Source organism: Pinus tabuliformis, chromosome 5_1 (genome assembly GCF_031772625.1).
Source record: "Pinus tabuliformis cultivar Carrire ecotype Pingquan chromosome 5_1, CPIR1, whole genome shotgun sequence".
In the NCBI taxonomy this organism is placed as follows: Eukaryota; Viridiplantae; Streptophyta; class Pinopsida; order Pinales; family Pinaceae; genus Pinus; species Pinus tabuliformis.
Genome location: NC_142305.1, coordinates 778,061,802 through 778,070,659, shown reverse-complemented (window position 1 = coordinate 778,070,659; position 8,858 = coordinate 778,061,802).

The following is an 8,858-nucleotide window of genomic DNA, read 5'->3' as shown; positions in this document are numbered from 1 at the left end:
AAAAAAAGGAAATCATTGCAAAAGGACACAAATTTCACAACAACATCCATTCACAAAAACTCAAGTAAAACAATATCATAAAAAAGACAAAATTAGCATGATAACCAAGATAAAAAAGAAAACAGCCTGGTCATGCACAAGTCTAAATTGAAATGATATCATTCCATAAAGCCAATAAATTAAAGCCACAACGCATAGGCATAAAATAAAAAACACTAAAAGGTAAACTCAATTTCCATGAGCCCAACATTCATGGAACTTTCATCCATCATACAAGTGTGCATATGTACACTTATTAATTAGTTCAAGGATTCTTTACAAGGATAAAAGCTCCCTTAAACTCTTATATTTCCCAAAGTTCACGGGGAATAATTCCATCGCATATATGTGTGTGTTGAGGATCTTAAGGGATCACCCCCTCCTCCTTCTCGGTACCTTGCATTGTTGTTGTGTGTGCCTATGGCTCGTAGCAACTATTTTCCTTCTATTTCATCCCATGGGCAAAATCCATTTTCAGATGTTCTTCTCCATAGTTCCAATAGGAGAGAATATTCTTCTCCCTTTTAGCCTTGTGAGGTACCTTCCCTCTATTACCATTCTTCCTTTTTGACGATTCAACTTGGCATGCCATCCCTCATAACCACTTTTACAACACAAATTCCCACTCAGGCAGTCATTGTTGTTTCCTCATGAGTTTTATAATTTCTTTTGTATAGATATTTAACTCATCCTCCAAGTCTTTGAGCTCAACCTCTAGGTTTCTAGAGGTTATTTTCCTTTGGAGTGATGTTCGTTTTCCACATTCTTGATGTACTTGGTCTATATCTTCTTGCACAATTCCACGATACATGTTTCCTTTCACTTCCACCTAGTCTTTCTATGTGCTTCCACATACACTTGTCTATTAGTTCATAAATTAATTAGCAACACATATGCTAGTTTTCATCTTTACCCTGCTAGGCCAACTGTGTAATCCTGCAGCTGTCACACATCATCAACCATGTATCATAAACCAGTGCACCAGTTATCCAATACATAAGTGTGTTTTCAAAAGTTAGCAATGCAAATGTATTAATATTATTCATAATCATCGTCATGCCAAAGAAAAATTTAATGTTCAATCTTTGACCCATACTAACAACAGTATTTAATGTCATCCTTTCTTCTAAGGCCAAACTACTATTTAATCATATTTTTAACATAAGAATAATTTTACCCTCTTATCAAGGTCAACAATAGCCATGGAATTTGAAACTTCAAAGGTTAGTTAGAAAAATCTCATGTTATCCTAACATTTATCATACTTATACTTTTCATATTCACATAGATTCATTATAGGTCCTGGATACACTCAAGTTAGCACCTTTCGTAACACTCTCCCAGTCAACATGCACTCTACTCAAGAAACTAGTTCATAATGAACCATTATCCTTATTGCCATAACAAATACATACAACCAAGTATTTATCATTAACTTGGATCCCTAAAATATGCACAACGTCATACCTCTAATCTCTTGAGACAATATATCATATATGGGTCATAAGATGTTCCCATCCAATTGACATATCTATGCACATATGTGTGTGTGTGTGTATGCATAAATTAAATAGTAGCAACTTGGCTAAGTAGCACAAGTATTCATAAGAACATGCAATCATTCACATCCACACATATTTGAATTTAAAACGTTAGTCACATGTCTCAAAATTCTAGCGCCTACATGTGTGCTTTTTACATCGCATCATATATATATATATATATATATATATATATATATATAGAGAGAGAGAGAGAGAGAGAGAGAGAGAGAGAGAGAGAGATATCGGCTTGTTTACAATCATGCCTTCATAGGTGCAAAGGAACAAATCTTTTACCCAAACATATTCTACATGAACAATTATCATCTTATGATAAAAGAATTATCATTTTTATGAATGCATCTTAGGTATGCATGCAATCTTCAATCATCACATAATCCATCCATCATAATGCTAGACCTAGTGTTCACTTTCATGTGTAGGTAATCATCATAAGAAAGTAATCATCAAGCACATCACTCTCTATCAAACTATTGATCACGCATCTACAAGGTTTGCATAAAACCTCTATCATTGGGGTCATCCAGTTCCAATATGAAAAAAAAGTTATTAACCGCTAATGACCAAACAATGATGATACACTAAAGTAATCATATAGTCAATTGGCCCACATAGCTGGAGCACAATGTAAATGCAACAATCGTGCATGTAATAAAATATTCACAATAAACTTTTAACACCAAATCAATTGTTTTATTAATTTTATAAAAATTATTATGAAACCCCCTTACTTAGGGAACTAATATTACTTTCCCATGATATATTCCATCCAATCCAAGTGTTAAACCAAGATGCGCTAATACAATTTGTAACAACCCACCCCACCTTAACTTCCCAATGGGATGGCTGATAGCTTTAACCCAATTCCTCCTATTATTGTTAGAGGGAAGAGGTTATACATTACTTATTTTCTTCTCCCTATATTTATTTCTTTGGTTATATATATATATATATATATATATATATATATATATATATATATATATATATATATATGTATGTATGTATGTATGTATGTATGTATGTATGTATGTATGTATGTATGTATGTATGATATATACATACATACATACATACATACATATGTATATATGTATGTATGTATGTATGTATGTATGGATGTATTTGCATATGATATATGGACATATCCCGTGTTATGTCACCATGTGGAATGGGCCCACTATTTCATTTAATTGCTTGTGCCAATAGATATTGGTTCCATCTTCAACCTGGAGGACCCCGTTGTGTGTTGCAATTCCAATGGAAAAGATTAATCCGAGGAAGAAATACAACTTTCACAAAGGGGTGGGGGTTGACCTTGCATTAACATCACATGAGGGTGGTTCCATGAGATATCCACTATCGATCCCAAAATATATATCAACGATTTTTTCGGGGGTCCTCTCCCCACTATCATAACCCTGAAGGGGGGTGTGCCCACCATTAGATCCTTGAATATGTTCCTCCATGGTTTATCCATTCTCATGCCCCACCTAACATCACATCCTACTCCACTTTAAACTTCTCGCCAATAGACGTCCCACACCATTTTTTCTTCCAATCTATGGATTATGCCAAACTAGCCTACCCAAATATTAATATGGTATAGGGGTGGCATAATTAGGGTTCTGGCCCATGGTTCCAGTGCCTCCATATGATGTTCCTCATTATCTCATCCTTTCTTACAACCAACAGTTATTGCACCACCCCCCATTTCCTCCCTATTGAGTTCACGAGGGTGGGGGGTGTCACAAGTCACTCCCACCATAGATCTAGGTGAATCCCCACTATCCAATCTCTAGAGGGTGGTCATTACAAACTACTAAGACTCCACCCTCCCTCCTAAATACAAAAGGGCATGGCATGATAGCCTAGGGCCCTAGTCCTATCACACCTGTGAGACCTCTGCATTAGCCCGTTTCTTTTTTCCTTGTGCTTCCCATGCATACTCCTCTTTGTTCCTCCTGGGTAGGACCTTTGTGAAACATGGAGTGGTGGGCCACACTTCCTCACATCCCTAGCTTCTAATTGTTCTACAATATGGTAGTTTGATGGCATCCTTCTCTTAGCCACCCCAAAACTTTATGACTAATACCCTTTTATCCATTTGGGTAGGTCCCTCCATGACACGTCAAACCTGGACCTTGACCACCATGCCTCCATGCAGATGTTCCCTTTATGCTCTCTAGGATGGGACCACCGAGACACATCATCGTGGTCACATCACCTCTGTGAGATATACATGTGCTCTACTTGGCTTCTCCCCTGGCACCTCCGAGTAGGGTCTGCATGGGAGACTTAACATGTAGGTCCTCTTCACCACCAATAGCATGATTTTAGCACTTTCCTATCACCTACACATCCCAACTTCATTATGAGAGGCTAGGTGTTTTCGTACTAGGCCAACATGGTGAGTGGGCCACCTCTCATCCAATAGAATAACTCCATCCCTCTTAGTTACTTGTGCATGTTGAAAATTTCTCTGGGCTTCAACCACTGGGTGGACTTGTGCCAGTGGGCACCACTCCACCCAATGGCATGGAAAATTTTAGGGGCTAATATTCACAAGTGGGCTAATTTTCCATGGTTTTTCCAAAAAAAGATTCACCAATTTCGATTTTTTCCTAAAGATGATTCGCCCAAATTTTATAGTATAGAATTATTTTAGCTTAAAATTACCAAAATTGTATAAAGAGTATGTATAAAACTATTATAAATTTGCATGGTTTTACAAAGATATCAACAAAATTTTATATTTTTCAATTTGGGGATTAGTTAGATTTGCTAAGGTTTCCAAACTTTAAGAAAAAATTTCATCCTTAAAATTTTCCTTGCCCAATGGCCGAACTGCCAAGATGGCATGTCAGCCAACTCATCTTGGCTAACATTATCTTTGACAATCGCACTACTGAGAAAAAAAAACCTTTGGGGTTCCTCCTCTAGGCCATTTCGTCTACCTTCATCGAGTCAAGTCAAGGAGAATATAACCATGCCAATACCATGTTTCCATGGTTACCCTCTAGGACATATCATCCCTAGGTCCCACCCCGACAACACTTATATTAAATTGAATATATGTGTGTATGTGTGTGTTTGTTGTTGGAAATAATACTGAGAGGGGGGGGTGAATCAGTATTATCCAATCAATAATTTTTCATTTCCCAAACAAATATATATATTCTACTTCTATGAAGTGAACTAGCATGTAGACGGTACTATCATTAGTGAAACCAACATATACTTAGAGAACTTTTGATTTAGTTAATTTATCATGTGTTTGATCTATAACCAGTGCATCAATAACTTATCAAATAATGTAGTAAAAACAGAATAAACAATCACACATAAGTGTTGAGTTTTGAAAATGTCATTCATTTGCATTATACTTTCACTATTATGTCCATTATATCACCTCCATTTCACCTCCATTTCACTACTATGTCACCACATTCATCCCACTTTCATTATCATTGGCCACCTTTATGTTTTTCCAATCTTTAGTATTTCTAAGCCTTTTAAGTGAATTTGTGGTTAAACATTAGAAAATAATGTGCATATGCTTATACCTAACAAATGGGTTGAGATTGTTGACATGTGTAGGTTGAAAGGAGGCTTCTAGAAGACCCTTATGTGGCACTCTAAGGCCAAATTCGAATTCGGTTGGAAAGAATCATGGGATCATGAAGATATGTGTCACATCTCCTAATTGTATTGTAACTCTAAAAATACATGTGTCTTATCAGTTCCTATTTTGATTAGGACTCTAGAGGTAGAGGGAGAGATTCATGGACTCTCATTAATGAGATGGCTCTCATCTTTTTGTATAAATAGGAGATTTCTATCCTTCATTTGCTAGTCTTTCCTTTTAGTCTTTTCTTAGTCCTTTTAGCTTGTTAGTCCCATGGCTTTTGAAAGCTTTTGTACTTTGTACTTTTGAAGAAACTGAATAAAGCTTTGATGTTCTCAACATGGAAGGAGATGTGAAGTAGATGTCATGGAGCATACTAGGATGTAAGTAGAGTAGATTTCATTTTGTAACTATTGCTTTGTAGAATGTAAGGTAGATTAGATTTTTCATTCATGCAATTTTAATTCATGCAAGTGTGTTTAATTTTGCTTTGATTTCATGACTAATGGCATATGTGATCATCATGTCTATGTTGATGACCTTTATTTTTCTAGTTTGATTTTCATTAGTATCATTTCTTTAACTTACACTTTACTTTCTGCTCTTAGATATCAAGTTGTTCATCTATTGATGGTTCTTTTTCCATAATCAAATAACTTTATTGGAGCCAAAATATCACTTAGTACAGCTTGGTTTAGTTTGCTTTAAGACTCACATTGCTGACTTGTTCATAACTGTTATCACATGATAAATCTAGCTGAAAGGCAAAAAGGTTAAGAAAAGGTTAAAGTAGTGTGATTTGTCTCCTTTATGTAGTGTCACTTAGATTTCACATTTCATTTTCATTTTAAATCAGCAGCATAGATACTGGGCTGATGTCATTAGTTCTTTATTTGATGTCTTTATTTTCCTTTAAGCATTTGATTTCATAGGTGGAAGGGGGCCCCTGCCTTGTATAGTTGTCACTTTAATTTCTTGTATTTCTTTTTCTGATTTTCATGTATATTAATGTACAGTTTGAATTACTGCATTTTTTTTTTCTCATGTATATTAGTTGTACATAAATTTCTTTCAAGTTGATTGTAGATTAGTGATGCACATAGCCTTTTAATGAACTAATGACGTGATAGAATCATCTTGTCCTTTTGCTGAAGCAGCAAGGATACTGGGTCTCATAGTCATTCTCTCATTATTTGATTATTGCACATAAACTATAAAACGACGAAGTAAGAGAGAGGTTAACTAAGAACATATAGTGCACCACACTTCATCAGTTTACGATACCCGGATTGATAATTTATGTAGAGCAATTTAAGACGTTAAATTGACTAGACATTTTGGCGTCATTGCCGGGGAAGTGTAATTAGGAGACCTTATTTCTTACATATGAAAAAAAATTAACAATTCTTGAGTATGCTCTCCTCCTGCGCTTTCTGTGATCTAGAGGATCAGAAAAAGGATTGTTAAGTAAAAAAAATAAAAAAAATAATAATAATTCTTGAGTATGCTCTCCTCCTGCACTTTGTGTGATCTGGAGGATCAGAAAAAGAATTGTTAAGAAAAAATAGGAGACAAAATAACTTCATCACTTCAATTGATTCAAGAAAAAAAGGAGAAGAGAAAAAAATAAACTTCATTTCATTTCATTTTTCACTCCATGCCATCCATTTCATCAATAAAAGTTATTTCCCCATGATCATTTCCATTAAGATTGCCTAACTATCTCTATTTAGCTAAGTGGTTGCTGTGATACCGGTTTCCGCAGCTGATACCACTCTGTTTTTCAAACTTATAGTCAAGACGTTAGTGCAATAAAATGAAAATGCAGGAATGACTAAGCAATACAAAAATTCACAATTTCAGAGGAAAAAACAATCTATGGCTATCTCCATTCCTAGCTTTTCATTGTGGCTTCAACAAGAAAAATATGCATATTGATTTGATGTTTTAGCCTCTTCATGATTTCGTTTCAGTGCATTCTCATCCCTTTGTAAGCAATTGATTTGCATTCATTTGAACTGTGCATCTTATTTATATAGGAAGCCTTTGGTTTTGGAACGTTTTTGGAAAGTCAACATAGGAAATTTCTCAATCATAGCAAAATCTGAAACTTATGGAGGCCTACATAAACTGTGCAAATAGATTGAAAATAGAAGCTTAAGGCATGTTGCAGTCACCAACACTTAGAGAAAATGCTGAGCTCATGATCTCCATTGTAAACTTCACAAACTTCTTTGGATTCTTGATTCGCTCATTCCCCATATTTGCTGTTGACTGTACCTGAAAACAATCTTTCTTTGAAATCTATTTTACAGAGTATTTCACTTCACGGATTTCATTTGAATACCTGAGGCTAAAACCAAATTATGTGTTTTAACATGGTGCATACTACCGCTGAAAAATCGTCCTACCTTTGATTCAAAAAATTTTACAGCCAAATGCAACAAATTCATAAAGTGCAGAACAGAAAAAAAAAATTAACTCAGAGAAAAAACGTAAACAACAGAAAAATGTCAAACTTTACACACTTAATTTGCCCAAATGGTAGCAAATTTGAAGAAAATAAAACATGGGTTTTTTTGCTAGTTGGGTCAATTAGATAACCCAGAAACCGTTTGAGGAAATGTGTAGCAGTCTGGGAGAAATCTGCGGTTCTTCGGAGTGTATTTTTGAGTGCCGCGTGAGAAAAAAACAGAGTTTTAATTAAATGAACAGTAGTAATTTAATGCAGCGTGCCAGAAGAAGATAAATCAAATTAGGAGTCAAATATGTGCTGGACATCAATCAAATTACACATCTCTTGTTTTAAAACATTCATCCAACACCTGTTTAACAAACAGTTTGAATTGAATACGACACTGTAAATGATTTCAAGAATTTAAATGCACGGGAGTTGTAGATTATGTAAAATTATGTTGATGCAAGAGCGAGAGTCTGCAGGTAGCTTAAAGCCGTTACGACTCATGGAAAGAAGTGTTTTCAGTGATCAGATGGTGTTTGTGCGAGCTGTTCATGAGGCAAAGTGGATAAATGGGATGGAGCTTAGCATCTATGATTCATGGTTTGATCCAGTTGTTTCTGTTTTACATAGGCTTGTTCTCGATGGATTTATTTACTTGAGGGCCAGTCCAGACACATGCCATAGACGTTTCCAGTTACGAAAGAGAGAAGAAGAAAATAGTGTGTCTTCCCTGCTGAATGTGGTAGTCATGGGTTGTTGTCGGTGAGCCAATTACCTCTTGATTTTACTGAGATTTAGGGCGTCTGTTGTTTGGTCCTTTTTTTAAATGATCAGGGAGAGGCGGCCATTCTTTTATCATTTATTTTTTTATGGATATGACATTATGGTATGGATTTTGTTGCGGTTAATCTTTCGTGGATGAGAGAGAGTCTTTTCGATCAGGGGCTCACATTTATTTATAACCATTTAGAAATAAAGGGATTTCTTCACTCCTCCACATTTTTTTCCTCTTCCACGCACACAGCCACTCCATTTCACAGTACTTTCTACACTCTGCACTTTCTGCAGCCAATACAGTGTTTCCGCAGCTCACACAGCGTTTCCGCAGCCAATCCCAGAATTCCGCAGCTGTTTTGTTGAACTCTAGGTTGCAGGTGTCATCAGGCAA